This window comes from Equus przewalskii, chromosome 4 (assembly GCF_037783145.1).
Source record: "Equus przewalskii isolate Varuska chromosome 4, EquPr2, whole genome shotgun sequence".
Classification (NCBI taxonomy): domain Eukaryota; kingdom Metazoa; phylum Chordata; class Mammalia; order Perissodactyla; family Equidae; genus Equus; species Equus przewalskii.
The window spans coordinates 77131077-77145219 of record NC_091834.1 but is presented as its reverse complement, the minus strand read 5'-3'; the positions used below and the strand labels follow the sequence as shown (position 1 = coordinate 77145219).

Here is a 14143-nt window from a genome sequence, read left to right as displayed (position 1 = left end):
AGCCATTCCATAAAGACTATCTTGTTTCATTTTCCCCATGTGTTCTCCTTGGGTTCAACATTATAGGATTAGCTGGGGGCTGCCAAATGACAGTCCCCGAATGAACTGATGCCAGATCTACACAGAGTCTAGGTAATTGGATCTGCTGGGTTAACTAAGCAGCTGGCCTAAACGAAGCCCTGAGGACTTCAATCAGATTCCATTTTAATTCTCTGGATAATTAGATAGCTATATTGGCTTTAGAAATAGCATTCCTCAACTATCTCCCTTTCCCTTGCCTTCACTCTATAATGCCCCTATGAGAAATGCACCCCATGTAGCAAAAATGCAAATCATTTCACCAACTTGGTCCTCAGCTAGAGCTCTCCAATGCCTGGACAATATCTTTCAGAGCAAGAAGCCAAAGGAAGATGTTATACCATGAGCTATCAGTAATAACCAAATTCACAAAACAACTAACATAAAACTTTTCCTCTTATAAAACATTTTTGAAGAATTTGCATTAAAACTTTAGCCCGTTCTCTTTGGAAATATACATTTATACAAATATAAATCATTTAAATATATGGAACTATATAATGTTGATAAACAAGATTTACAATGCCTCTTATGTTTATGATGTATTTTTATGCAACACAACCATTTAATGAAAGGGTTCAAGAAGCCTATTGACATTTACTTTTCTTCTTACCCTATATTTATTAAGCCTGAATATAACATTCACATTAACATCAAACACACGTAAAATATGAAATTGCTGGAGAGGAATGATGACATATTTTAGTACTTTGATAGTGGTGCCAACATTTCATTTAGGATATTTATATGTGTCATCTAAAAAGGACAATAAATTTCAGTGAAGGCTCAATATATTACAAGACTTTTCATCAACACACTCCACAGGGTAGACTAAAACCACAGGGGGAAGGAAGAAATACTGTTGAATAATCAATCTTTGAAAGCATTCAATGTTATTAAAAAAGCTACACTTAAAATATCCATAAGTCTAAAAAATGAATGTGTGGGAAGTAGTGTGATGCATATGCGTGGATATGAGAGTTATATGGAACATTTACCTTTCTTTCTATTTTTCAGTATTAAGATTATTAGGTACACAAAAAAATAAAAAAATACAATGGGATATTAGTGATGCTAAGGCTTTGACACAAACTCCCCCTGCAGGTAGACAAATCTCTTTGTGTGAAGTGTTTGTTAGTTTCCAGCTACCGCACTTGGCTGGCACAGAATAATTCCCCACACAGCCCTAACACACAAGCAAACAAGGCAGACAAACTTTTCAGTTTTAAGGATGGATGAGTTGAATTAGATACATTCATTACCCTTACCTGCTACTGAAGATTGGAATGGAGTTTGCTTACACTTCCCCTATCCTGAGTTTGCACTGATTTTAGTGTCTCATATTTCAGCATGATAGACAAATATTGACCTGAGTATATAAAAAACCACTATGCTCATGGTGTTGTCAATGACCAACAGCAATAGTAAGAATAGGGGAAATCCAGCTCTTTTCCCAGGGGGTTGAGTTGCACTGCTCCCTGTTAGAGCTGGAAGAATTATATTTTAAAGTCAAAGGAGAGAGGTCCACAGTTGCACTTTTCGTATCTTCTGGAAGGAATCATTTTATTGATTATCAAAGACCAGGTTTACTGATTCTTAAACTTTGTTCTTTGGTACTTAAAAATGTACCATATTGAAAGGAGAAATTCCCTAAGAGTCCACAGTAAAGGAAGACCTGATTCCGTTCTCTTCCAGAGTTCTTTTTCATTTGCATTTGCTCTGTGAATAAAGTCAGAAAAATTGATAAAATTTTCTATCTTGTACTGCCAAGAGGGAGATCTCTTCCCCAAATCAATGCCATCAAAGCTGATGTAGTATCTTTCTCTAGGCTTTATTCATTTATACCAAGCTGTGTGCGCATGCTAGCATTTGAAGTTCTTTCAGGCATAAATGAGGCACCAAAGGGAAACCGTTCTATAAAATTCATTCTGGGAAAATGAGCTGAAAAACACTCACAGCAGATTATCACTAAAGAGGAACCTGGCAAAGTGACAACCTGTATTTTTGTTTTTCAATTTTATGTCACTCTCTCTCTCTCTCAACACACACACACATACACACACACACACAAATACACACAGACACAATCACACCCCACAAGCCCCCTCTCTCAATGGTGAATATGACTTCAAATAATCTATACATCTTTGACACTTTTTTTTTTTTTGAGGAAGATTAGCCCTGAGCTAACTACCACCAATCCTCCTCTTTTTGCTGAAGAAGACTGGCCCCGAGCTAACATCCATGCCCATCTTCCTCTACTTTATCCGTGGGATGCCTACCACAGCATGGTGTGCCAAGCAGTGCCATGTCCCCACCTGGGATCTGAACCGGTGAACCCCGGGCTGTGGAGAAGGGGAACTTGCGAACTTAACCGCTGCACCACCGGGCTGGCCCCTGACACTTTTAATGGTCTCTTTCATATCTATACAAGCCCAAAGCATGTATGAAGCACCCACTGGGTGTAAGTACTCTTTTGATTTCCAGACAGAACTTTCCATTTTGCAGTAGAGGGAAGTATGCAAACCTCCTCATTATGAAAGCGCTATTTACAAATAGGACCTATTATTCTCCAAATCTTAGGGAGAAAATTACTTATCATCACATTGAGAACTATACATATTTCAGCTCTACCCCTCTCCTAAGGGGTAATATCATATTCTGTCCAAAGGATTCTTTTAGGATCTGTATGAAATGTAAACCTCGAGAGAACAAACTTGATAGTTGGTAAAGGAAATATATAGTTATTAGCTAGGTAAAGAATCCAAATTCCTCCCCAGATGTTAGGGAAAATGCTCCATTTTGCAAATTAGTTTTCTACTGCATCTATTATAGAACATGGCAAACACAGATGTCCCTCAGTTGGCTTGTGGTTCAGTGTGTCTTACAGATCCTAAAATGTCTGGAATCTTAGATAGGGTGCTAGTCATGGAGAGTCCACATTGGAGATGTTTTACAACTCTTCATTACTTTGTTTCAGATTTAAATAGTAAAATGGTAAAGATAAAAACAGTGTGTGAACATGTAGGAAAAAATCCCTTTACTAGCACATCTAAGAAATTCTTAGGAAAGATCCTAATCATAAATTTACCTATCAAACTTTTTCTCTGACCTTGACTTCACTGTAGCCACTTTATTTCTCCTCCACCACTTAAGACAATATAATCTAACATCTCAGTTTTAATGCATTTTTTTTCCCTGATTTGTCTTTACTGTTTCCTGTATCAGTTGTGTTTGTGTTTTTGAAGAATGGGGTCTGTTCCAGTGTTTGCTTCTTTATACTTTATTTTAGCTTTGAGGCAGGTATTCCACTGGGTCTTCATTTTCAAACTCTCAGCAGAAGTTACCCAGGAGCTAATCTCTTCAAACTAGGTCCTGGAACTCTGTGATGGCTATCATACACCCAGGACTATTGATAGGGAGAAAGACACTTGAAGCATTTCAATCATCTTAAGAAATTTGAAGAACACATTTCCCAACTCTGACTTAGTAAAAAATGCACCATAGATGGATTTCTTTTTCACCTAAACAGTGATTAAATCAAGTTAATCTACTTATCCACACACAAAATAGGCACCAGAATGACTGGAGAAATTGTGGCTTTAGGTTAATGCTTATATCAGAAATGGGCAGAAATGAAATCTTTTCTGTGTTTGTATAGTATTGTTGATGACCAATGAAAGGATTATACTAGAGTTGTCTTTCACTCCTTAATTGGATGACTGCTGTGAAATAATTGAGAAAGGAAAAACTTTTGAATAAGCATAGTACTTTTCAATCCGTTATCTATTTTGAGTCTGGTTATAACCCTGTGCCCTGGCAGGACAGGTATTATCATCATCAATGTATTTCAGACTCAAAGAGGTTTTGGATTTATCCAGCAAGTAAAAAGCAGATGGGGAGCATGATCTTCAGACATAATGTCTGGACTCTTTTTACTACCCTCATCAATTTCTTCTTTAATTCTACTCTTCTTGATAAGGCCATGGAAAGAAAATGAAAGCTAGGTTCCAGGTTATGAAGAGCCAATTCAAGAACTCCTGAGTCTCATCAGAATTTAGCAAATATTTATTGGCACTTATTGCAGGTTTTGAAATGTGATTTAACTATGAATCAAATCTAGTCATTCACTTAGTCTAGACTGTATGTTCCTCAAGGGCAGACACCAGTGCTTACTCATCTTTGGCTCAGAGAGTAGAGAAAAGTGCTGGCATGGGACGGTACCTTAAGAATGCCTGTTGAATGAAATTAAATGGTGGATTTTTGAATCTGGATGGATTGCCTTCTCTCTCCAGTTAGTTTACATAATGGAGCCACAAAGATGAAATTTATAAGAGCCAGTTTTCCTGCTCATAGTTCTGCAAGTCCCTGACTGTAGGTTATCGATTTGTCAGAGAGTGTACAGGCACAGAGTTGAAAAGTCATGATATTACTTGGTGGATTATGGGGAGTAAGCCGTCAATTTAGGAATCCTGCAAAATACTTATTCCTCGATACGTTTTTTTTTTTTAACCTAAATGATGTTCTTGGTAGTTTATTTCACAGATCTTCACAGACAGCTCTTCAATGCATGGATTCATGTCATCAACACATTTTGCTAAGACCCATTTAGTTCCATTATTACATAGGCAGAGCTTCAAATACATGGGAACTCAATCTCTTCACAGTGGAGAAAGGATAGCTTCATTTGGTAAGAAGGAGAACATTGGCAAACACAGCAAAAAAATTCTAGTTAATCACAAATTTTAACCACTATCTAGTTGACATGTGCCTGCTGTGCTAATTGCTTCATTACTTAATTATGCAAAAAAATAATAGCATTCACAGCAAACATAGCTCATGAAGCACTATTAAAATACAAAGAAACATGTTCTCAACTCTTTAGTGAAAACATAAATATTTCATAATGAGGAAGAGCTCTTATTACATAATAGGAATGAAGATTTTGCTGCTAGCTTGAGTTCTCTCTTTCATTAAACCTCTGTAATACTCTTATGCACCATGATTTCTGCTGTCTGTGGTTATAATCTTGGATCTTATCCTGACTCCCACCATACCAAGTAAGATGTTTTAGGGCATTGTTAGAAATGCCTTCTCAAACAGTAATCTCTGACCATCATATATTTGTTAAGTAAAAGAGTAAATGAATAAGCAAGTGAACAAATAAACCCACCAATCAAGAGAATAACTGTGGAATTAGAGGTGAGGCACAGGAACCATTTTACTCAGACATAAGACAGAAGCTTCTGGAATGGGAAGACCACAGCAGTGCTTTAGAGCTTAGCAATAGTGCTCTTGGTCCAGGAATTATTTTTAACAAACATACCTATCCCTGGGCAAGCAAATGAATATTGTCGTTAGAAGTCTTCCCATTCCATTGCTTTAAATGTTTTTGAAATTCTTTAAAAATTGTTCTTGGAGAGTTTAAGACTCACCCAAGACATTCAGTTTCATTATTTTCCTGCTTTTTTTTTCTTAAACTCAAAAACAATATTCTCCCCCTGCAATTATCCACAACATCTGTAGCTCTTAAGGTTGGATGGTTTAAAAATTCAAAGGTACACCTGAAGGTCAAATATTTGCAATTGTTGAAGACATTCCAAAGAAAGTTGTTGTCACCCTGAATATAATTTGTTTAAAAAGGACTCTCAAGTATCATAAAAGATGGAAGCATCCTAGCATAAATACATGTGCTGCAGAATGTCTATTCTGAAGGGAGTAACAAACACTCATCTGATCAGATGGGCTCTATTTTCCGTCTTTTACATTTTAGCAAACAATCTCATCTTTCCTTTATATCTACCAATATTTGTGTGGTTCTTACGATGTTCTCAGCATTTTTCTGCATCTCAGGATAGAGAGAAGGAAATAAGGCATTGTCCTTGCTCTCAAACTTTATATCAAGCACTAATATACTTGACAAGTTGCAGTAGCACCCACAGACAATGCTGAGTCCTCTGAATGGGTCCCAAGATGAAGTATGTTGATTCCTATCCTAGCCAATTGAATGTTTAGTACTGTTATTTTATTCATTCATTTATCTGTTACATCAGACAGTTTTTGAATATCAATATATCTATGGATGACCTGCTCTAGACTCTAGGGCTATAGTTGTGTACAAGACAGACAATTTATAAAATAAGAAACTGAAATGTCATGACTATTTTCAGAAGGAAAGTAAAAGGTATTAGATTCTCACCAGCAGGAGAATCTAACCTCGTTTGAGGTATTGGGAAAGACCTTGCTAAGGAAATGACATCAATAAGTAGATTTTAAGGGTCAATGGAAATCATCCGAGTGAAGAAGAGGTAAGAATATTTCAGGAAAAGGGAACAGCATGATGTGGCTGAGAAGTGAGGAAGAGGTGGTATGAGGTAGTTCTGCAGCAATTCTGAAATTGCTGACATCCAGATCTCTAGGTGGGGGAGTAGCCTAAGGTGAGGATGGACTGGGGGGCAGGGAGAGTCGTGGGGCTCTCATCATGACTTTGGACATTTCTCTAAGGTCGTGGGAAGTTATTACAGGGTTTTAGATAGGGAGGTAACATTGTCACGTTTGTAATTTTAAAATTTCACTTTGACTGCAAAATGGAGAATAGAAAGGAGGTGAGCAAGAGAAAACATAAAGCTCTCTTAGGAGTTACTGCAAGTGTCAGGTGAGGTAAGGCAGTACTTACACCAAGAAATGGATGGCTTTGAGAGCTAACTGGGGGTACATTTAGTAGATTTGGTGATGGATAGGATGTAGCAAGTGAGTTGAAGGGGGTCACAAGTATAATACCCAGGGTTCTGGGTTGGCTATTGAATGTATGGTTGGTACCAATTCCTGTGCTAAAGAACATGGTGAATGAAGCAGTTCGAAGTTGGTCTTACTAAGTATGAAATGTATTTGAGACATTTGCGTAGAGATGACAAGGAAGCAGTCTCTAGAACTGTCAAATAATACTATCCAGTCTTTGGGTAGAATTTTAGCGTGTTCATAGCATGTTTCCTCACTTAAACCTAAAAACAAAATTTTGCTGTAAGAAAGCATTATAATAAGTATTATTATTCAATTAATATTTGTTGCTTGTTGAATATTCCTATTTTGTGAATAAAGCAATCAAGGCTCAAAGAGTTGAAAAGCATTTCTTGCCCAAGGTTGGAATACAAGTCCAGAATCTGTACCTCTAAATTTTATAGTCTATTCTTCAGATCAGTATTACATTTTCTAAAATGAAAAGATTGTACAAATGTCAAGGATCATGGTGATCCTTATTAGGTTGTACTTGGAAAGTTGACCTCATTTTCATAACCACATCTTTCACGCATTTAATAAAATTGATTTTCTTTATACTCACATAGCTTCAAAATACTTGCCAGATGCTCAGATTTGAACTCCTTGCTATCCTACCCAATTTATAATTTGATGTATGCTCTAAACAACATAATAAGGTCAGGCTTATAAGTTCACTTAACCATAATGCAAAAGTTGCCATTTTGTAAGAAGAGACTACTAAACTTTCTTGTTTATATACCATGTGATGAATTCAGACTAGCAAAATGGTTGAGAATATAGTCTTTGGAATTGGATTCTCTGGGTTCCAATATTGCGCCTACAGTTTGCAAATAATCTTGATAAAGCACCTAAATGTTCTTAACTCCAGTCTCCTCATCTGTAAAATAGGAAATAAGGACACTCATGAGTTTTGGGGGAGAATTAATTGAGATAATCTCAATAAATATGTGTTTACTTCAGTTTGGTTCTCATTACTGTCTGAATAGGCCAGCTCTGTCCTAGGAAACAGCACGTTTTTTTCTTCCAAATGTTTATTGCCCTTTCTTGATCATCCATAGGTGCCAGCATTAGACTTGGTTTCTCTCTGTATACACACACTGGAGATTCTGGTTGTGCCTCAGGATCATGGTCCATACTTGAAAAGTGATTTTCTCTGCATTGATAAATAGCCTTCTCAAATGGACTAATCTCTTTGGACTGACCTGCCAAGTTTGCCTAAACAGAAACTTTATAACCAGTAGCATTGTTCTCCTTTGAACAGCCCTATGAAAGAGCAGCCAGGTACAAGAGCAACAGTGAACAAATTGGCGATTAACTTAAAATGAAAGACAGTCATCCTTAACTCTATCTCCTCTCAATTTCTCTTTCCTCTGAGAACGAAAAGAGACATTTCTCTCAATACTTGAAATGGCAATAAATCATGATTTTATTTGTGTGATTTACAATGGATAATCAAGCCTGTAACTGTGCTGTTACCAATGGAATTATTTCTCTTGTAGCTTGGCTAACAGTATGAGAATTGCTGCAGGTTTTAAAGTCTCTTCTTATGCCAAGATTGGCGATTCACCCTAATTCAGCGAGAGAAAGTGGGTTCTGGTTAGTCATGGGAGAATCTTGGTGTCTCCTTGAAAATAGACTCTAGGTAAGCAATCAGATAGATGGTGTGTCTAACACAGAGTCCTTGTAAGTTCAAAAGCTACATCTAAAGGTAGCAGAGCAGGATATTAACCGCAGCTCTTCACTGTGTGATCTGTGGCAAGCTACCTAACCTTTCCATGCCCATATTTCCTGATCTGTGAGACGGTAGATAACATCTTGTGATTTTGTAAGTATTTAGTGGGTTAATTTATGTAGCATGTATATTATGTAGATGCAATAAATATATCACAATTACTATTACTTAGTAAAATAAAATGAATAAAATAAAACAGACATGTGGGAAATTTTGGTCAAGTATAATTTTTTTTCTCATCTTGTAATGAAAAGGAAAGACCTCTATATGCCAGTAGTAAAGATATATTCAGAATATTCCTCTCACTTTTCAAATAATTCTAGAAAGAGACACTTTCTTGTTCTGTACGTTGTGTACTTCACCTCTCTAAAGAAAGTAGTAAGTATCATTTATAGGTTGTTGTCTCTGGCTTTAAAAATTCATTTCTTTTAAGTGCTTTCAATTTCTTAGATGCAAGGTGTATACAAATGCAAGACAGAATTATTTATTTTCTGGAAGTATGCCCTTGTTCCCACTGTTCAGCATGTGTGCATATATACTGCTGAGATTACATCCTAATGATAGTAAATTGCAGAATTATGAGATACTCTGTACCATCTTTTTTTTTTAGAAATAGAAAATTGGTAGACTTTAATAGCAGATGCTGCATTATGAATATAATTTACTGGAATTGCTCTTCTCTAATCATATAGAAACCACATTAGGTCCTAGAGAGGTTATAAAAATATATAGAAATCCATTTATCCTCCAAGAAAATTAAGGTCTTACTTAGAGTAATGACAAGAACCTGAAAGTGAGTTGGGAGCCCTGACTCATGAATTGAGACAGTGTCCTAATGATTTCATTTTGTGAATCCACAACATACTGATTACATGAATAAATGAGGACAATGCTTAGCACATAGGGTATCTATCATTTTAATCTTTCTCTGTTATTCCGTAGTAAGAATTTTCAATATAGAATTTGTACATTTGTATAATGAAGAGTTTATAATTCTCATTTCTAGGTTAAATTGAAAATAATGAAATATTTGGACTTACATTTTTTAAATAAACTGATAAAATAAATTATTCATATATAAAATTAATTTTCCATGTTTTCTATTTATAGGTATAAAAGACAATATATGCAATTAATATATAATCCAAACAACAGTCATTCCTTTCTTGTATTGTCCTGAATTCTAACTCCATAAAATAATTTAATATGCTGTTCTAAAAAGCACTGCATTAAGTAGACTATACAATTTTATTTCTTGCCAGAGGAAAGCTCTAGATTTTTCTGTGTATCCTCCTAAAAAGTGAAAAATACTCATATAAAAGCTTGCATTTTTAACGTGGTCTTTCATATTTGCATTATTTTAAGCCTTTGCAAAGTAATGACTTTCAATAACTTTAGACACTAGTTTTGATTTTAAAAACCACTGGCTCTCAAATGGAAACATTGTGACTGTCTGAATGCTGGGCTACTTCATACATTATATTCATATTTTTAGTTCTAAACAAATATCACAGTATTTCCCCCCAAAATGTTGGATAGACAACGACTCAGTAGTAAAAGATTGTAAGAACATTTAAATATTCAAAAGCAGTATTTTATGATACCCTATATCTGATTTAATGCCATATGAATGAAAAAATGATAAAAATATTAACTTAATAAAGTTTTCAGACATTTCTTAAGATAATAGGTGTTCATTTCCTTTTGTACCAACAGCTTTGGAAACAGTTGTTAGAAATACCTCTAGTATCTTTTAAACTGCAGCTCCTTAAGGCTAATGTGATCACTAAGCCAAAGATTTTCTAATTTACGTATTCAGTTAGCAGATATAGTTAGCACTATTCTCATAACATTAACAGACTCATACACCTAATTTCAATTTCTTCCTTGAAATACAGTTGTAGTCTGCTTCTGGCAAGAATAATTTTCATATTAACACAGCGATAAATGGAAATGCAAAGCTTTAACTTAGACATTTTAAAACTCATGTGATTTATCCAAGAAAACCATATTGTGAAAAGTATATTAGAACAATAGCCTTTAAGTGAGATAACCACAATTCTCATTCTTCCAGTAGTTTGGGAATTCCCTAATGATATAAGCAATAGAAAGAAATTTTATTAGTATTATATGTATATTTCTATTTAATATATTTTTCTAATAGTTAATTTATAAAAATACTCTTAATAAATTGTTATCAAATTAAAAGATCTGAGCTTTTGGTATAACAGTTTCCCTACCATTCATGTCTGATGGAATGACCTTGGTTGAATCATAGTTGGATACTTTTATAACTAGAGCAATGAAAATTGACACCCAAAATTTTGGATAGTTTGGGGAAAAAAATGAAACTTTTTGCAAACAACTTTAACTCTTCAAATCACTATGCACTAAGATTCTGTCTCATATTTCTTTTTTTAAGGAACTCCAGTGCCTTTGATCATTTCCAACATGTTAATGAATTTGTATTAGTCAAAGAGTAACTGTCTCAGTGTACTGGGGTCATTAATGCATGAGTCTGTCACATCGTTATGAAAGTATCTTGCTAATTGCCTATCTACACATGGTTCAGTGCTAAGCATGGCAAAACAACTTTCTTGGGAACTTCCCCCTTAATGAGAGAAATGCCAAGATTGTACGCTCATCTTTATCTTCCCTAAATGCCAGTGCTAGGACTTCTTTCCTTTGGTGCACTCATTCCTAGGTCTTTAATTATGATATCTTTACTGATGACACCCAAATTTAGAATTCCAGCCCCAACTTCTCCCCTGAACTCCAGATTCGTATATCCAACAGCCTAATTAACATTTCCATTTAGACGCTCAATTGACATCTCAAACTTCATATGTTCAAAACCAAACTTAATTTCCAACCATCTGTTCCACCACAGTTCCATTATTCCAGTTGTTCACACTAGAAACTTTAGAATCCTTCCTTACTTCTCCTCTCTCACATGTACCACAGTCCATCCAACAGCCTCCAAATATATCTAGAATCTTGTCCAGTCTAACTGTGTCACCTATTGGCCTAATGTCAGCCGACACAGCTCTCACCTGTACTATTGCAATAGCCTTCTAACTAGCTTGAAGCTTCCATCCTGACCCCTTACACTCTGTTCATCATTCAGCAGGCAGAGCAATTCATTTGAAATACATCTGACTAGTTAATTTCCACCTCACTCATAGTAAAGTCAAAAGTTCTACGCATGGCTTACAAGGTCTACATCACTTGCTTTGTGTCCTGTCTCCCAAACCCAATTCATCTTGTGCTCCTTGCTTATCCCAGACCAAGCAACTGAGACTTCTTTCAGATACTCACACAGGCTGAGCAGTTTCCTGCCTCAGGCCCCTTGAACTTATTTCTTCTCCTTTGAAAGTTCTTCTTACAGATATGCACGTGGTTCTTTCTTTTGGTTTATTTAAACCATTCCTGAAATGACACCTTATCAGCCAGCTCTTCTGTGAGCTCCTGTATCACTCACTCCCTTTCCCTGACCATTGTTATTAATAGCTTCATCATAATAGTCATCACCTATTTACTGTCTTCATCCTCTGACTAGAATATAAGTCCCTGAGTTCTGGGACTTTGTTTTTTCACTGTAGTTTCATTAGCACATAAGAACAGCACCTGGCACAATGTAGGAACACAATAAAAATTTATTGAATTAATTCAGAAAAGCTGCATGCAGTGATGGTGTGGAGAATGTGGTAAATGTGGATTTAATTACAGAAGTTTCCTGGGGTGCTATATATTTATGTAGTGGCTGGAAGTGGGCACTTAGGCTTACGGAATATGCTCCTTCGATAGCCATGAGAGTTCCTAGGCACATAAGGGAAATAATTTTTCCCCCTATGGACATGGTTAGTTCTGATTTTATTAATGTATTTTTATTTATGACAGATATATGCCAAGGGAAACGGCATTCTTAGCCCCTTCATTTACAGATCTGCAGGTGTATCTTGTCTCAAATCCTGACATTTACCTGGAGAAACAATCATTAGAAACTTAAAAATGACCTCAGAGGAGATTTCCTGTGAGAACAGTCACAGCTGGTTGGCAGCATCACAGCTAACATTGCCTCAGTGTCTGGTAATGTACATATTCCCTTGATCCTTGGACTGTGGAATGTCTACACTGACTTGCCCCTCTGTGTCTGATGCAGTAACTCTGCAAGTACCTGGGCTCTACCTGTAAGGTTACCTGATTGCTCAGAAAATAGCATGGATATTTGGTGTGCAGATTTGTTTGATTTTATATCTTTTGCTTTCTTCTCACTGTTCTTAACTCATGAAAGGAGATAATCAAAACCTCTGTTTCAATTATTTGAGGTCTTTGTTTACTTTTTTTTTTTTTTTTCAGGAAGATCAGCCCTAAGCTAACATCTGCCGCCAATCCTCCTCTTTTTGCTGAGGAAGACTGGCCCTGAGCTAACATCCGTGCCCATCTTCCTCTACTTTATATGTGGAACGCCTACCACAGCATGGCTGGCCAAGCGGTGCCATGTCCACACCCTGGATCCGAACCCGTGAACCCCGGGCCGCCGAAGTGGAATGTGCACACTTAACAGCTGCATCACCGGGCCGGTCCTGTTTACTTCTTTTTAATGCATCAGTGTCTCATAGTCTGGTTTTTCTTCTTTCCATATCTTTGTATATTTGCTGCCATATGCTGCTATATTTCCTCATGCCATGCCAAATATTCCTTAGAACCAATGTGTGCATTTTCTATATCAAACTTTCTGGCCTAACAAACTTTTTTCCTTAATTTCTCAAATTACTAATTATTGTAGATTTATTGAAATCCTAACATAGGATTCCTTAAGGACCTCCTAGGAAAGGTGATGGAAACAGTAATTATTACGTGTCTGCTAATAAATGGATGGTTTCTTCACCTATTTATAATAAATTAATAGATTGTTTTAATATTATACGTAATGTATTATAAATGCATTTTCACAGTGGCTATTCACAATTCTATAAGCATTAACATCTTTGATTAAACTATTGGGCCATTGTCATAATCTTCCTGCCTTAAACTGTAGTATAGACCAGAACATATCACTTTAACTCAATAGAAGATGTTAGCTCACGAGAAGCTTATAAGTTTGACTGCTAGAAAGACATTGACAAGTGAATCAAATTAAAGAACAATTCTTTTAGAACGGAAATAAACTATAGTGGGTAACATTTCATAGGAACTTTACTTTTCAAAATAGGCATTTATTTGAAAAATTGACGTAAATCAACATTATAAAATCATATTGTAACCTTTTAAATCAAATATCTCTTTGCTAAAATAAACATTCCTCCTTTATCCGTTTTCAAAATAATCATTGAAAGTAGGATGCTATTATAAGTTTATTTGCCCTTCTCTTCAACTAGATGAAAAGCTCTTGAAGGTTAGGAACTTTCTTCTCTGTGTTCCCGTAATAAGTACAATGCTGGACACATTGTAGATATTTAATAAGGGTTTGTGGAAACAGTGAATTCAATTTCCAGTTCCATCCAGGTTCCTGCTGTACTAAGTGCTTACTTGAAGTTATATTGGAATATAATA

At 35.9% G+C, this 14143-nt stretch overlaps 1 protein-coding gene across 1 annotated transcript in view; it reads right to left on the bottom strand.

Annotated features, from left to right (window-relative positions):
* The window catches only part of KCND2 (potassium voltage-gated channel subfamily D member 2), a 453684-nt gene that overhangs the window by 100978 nt on the left and 338563 nt on the right, over positions 1 to 14143 (bottom strand). The gene's annotated exons all lie outside the window — the stretch shown is intronic.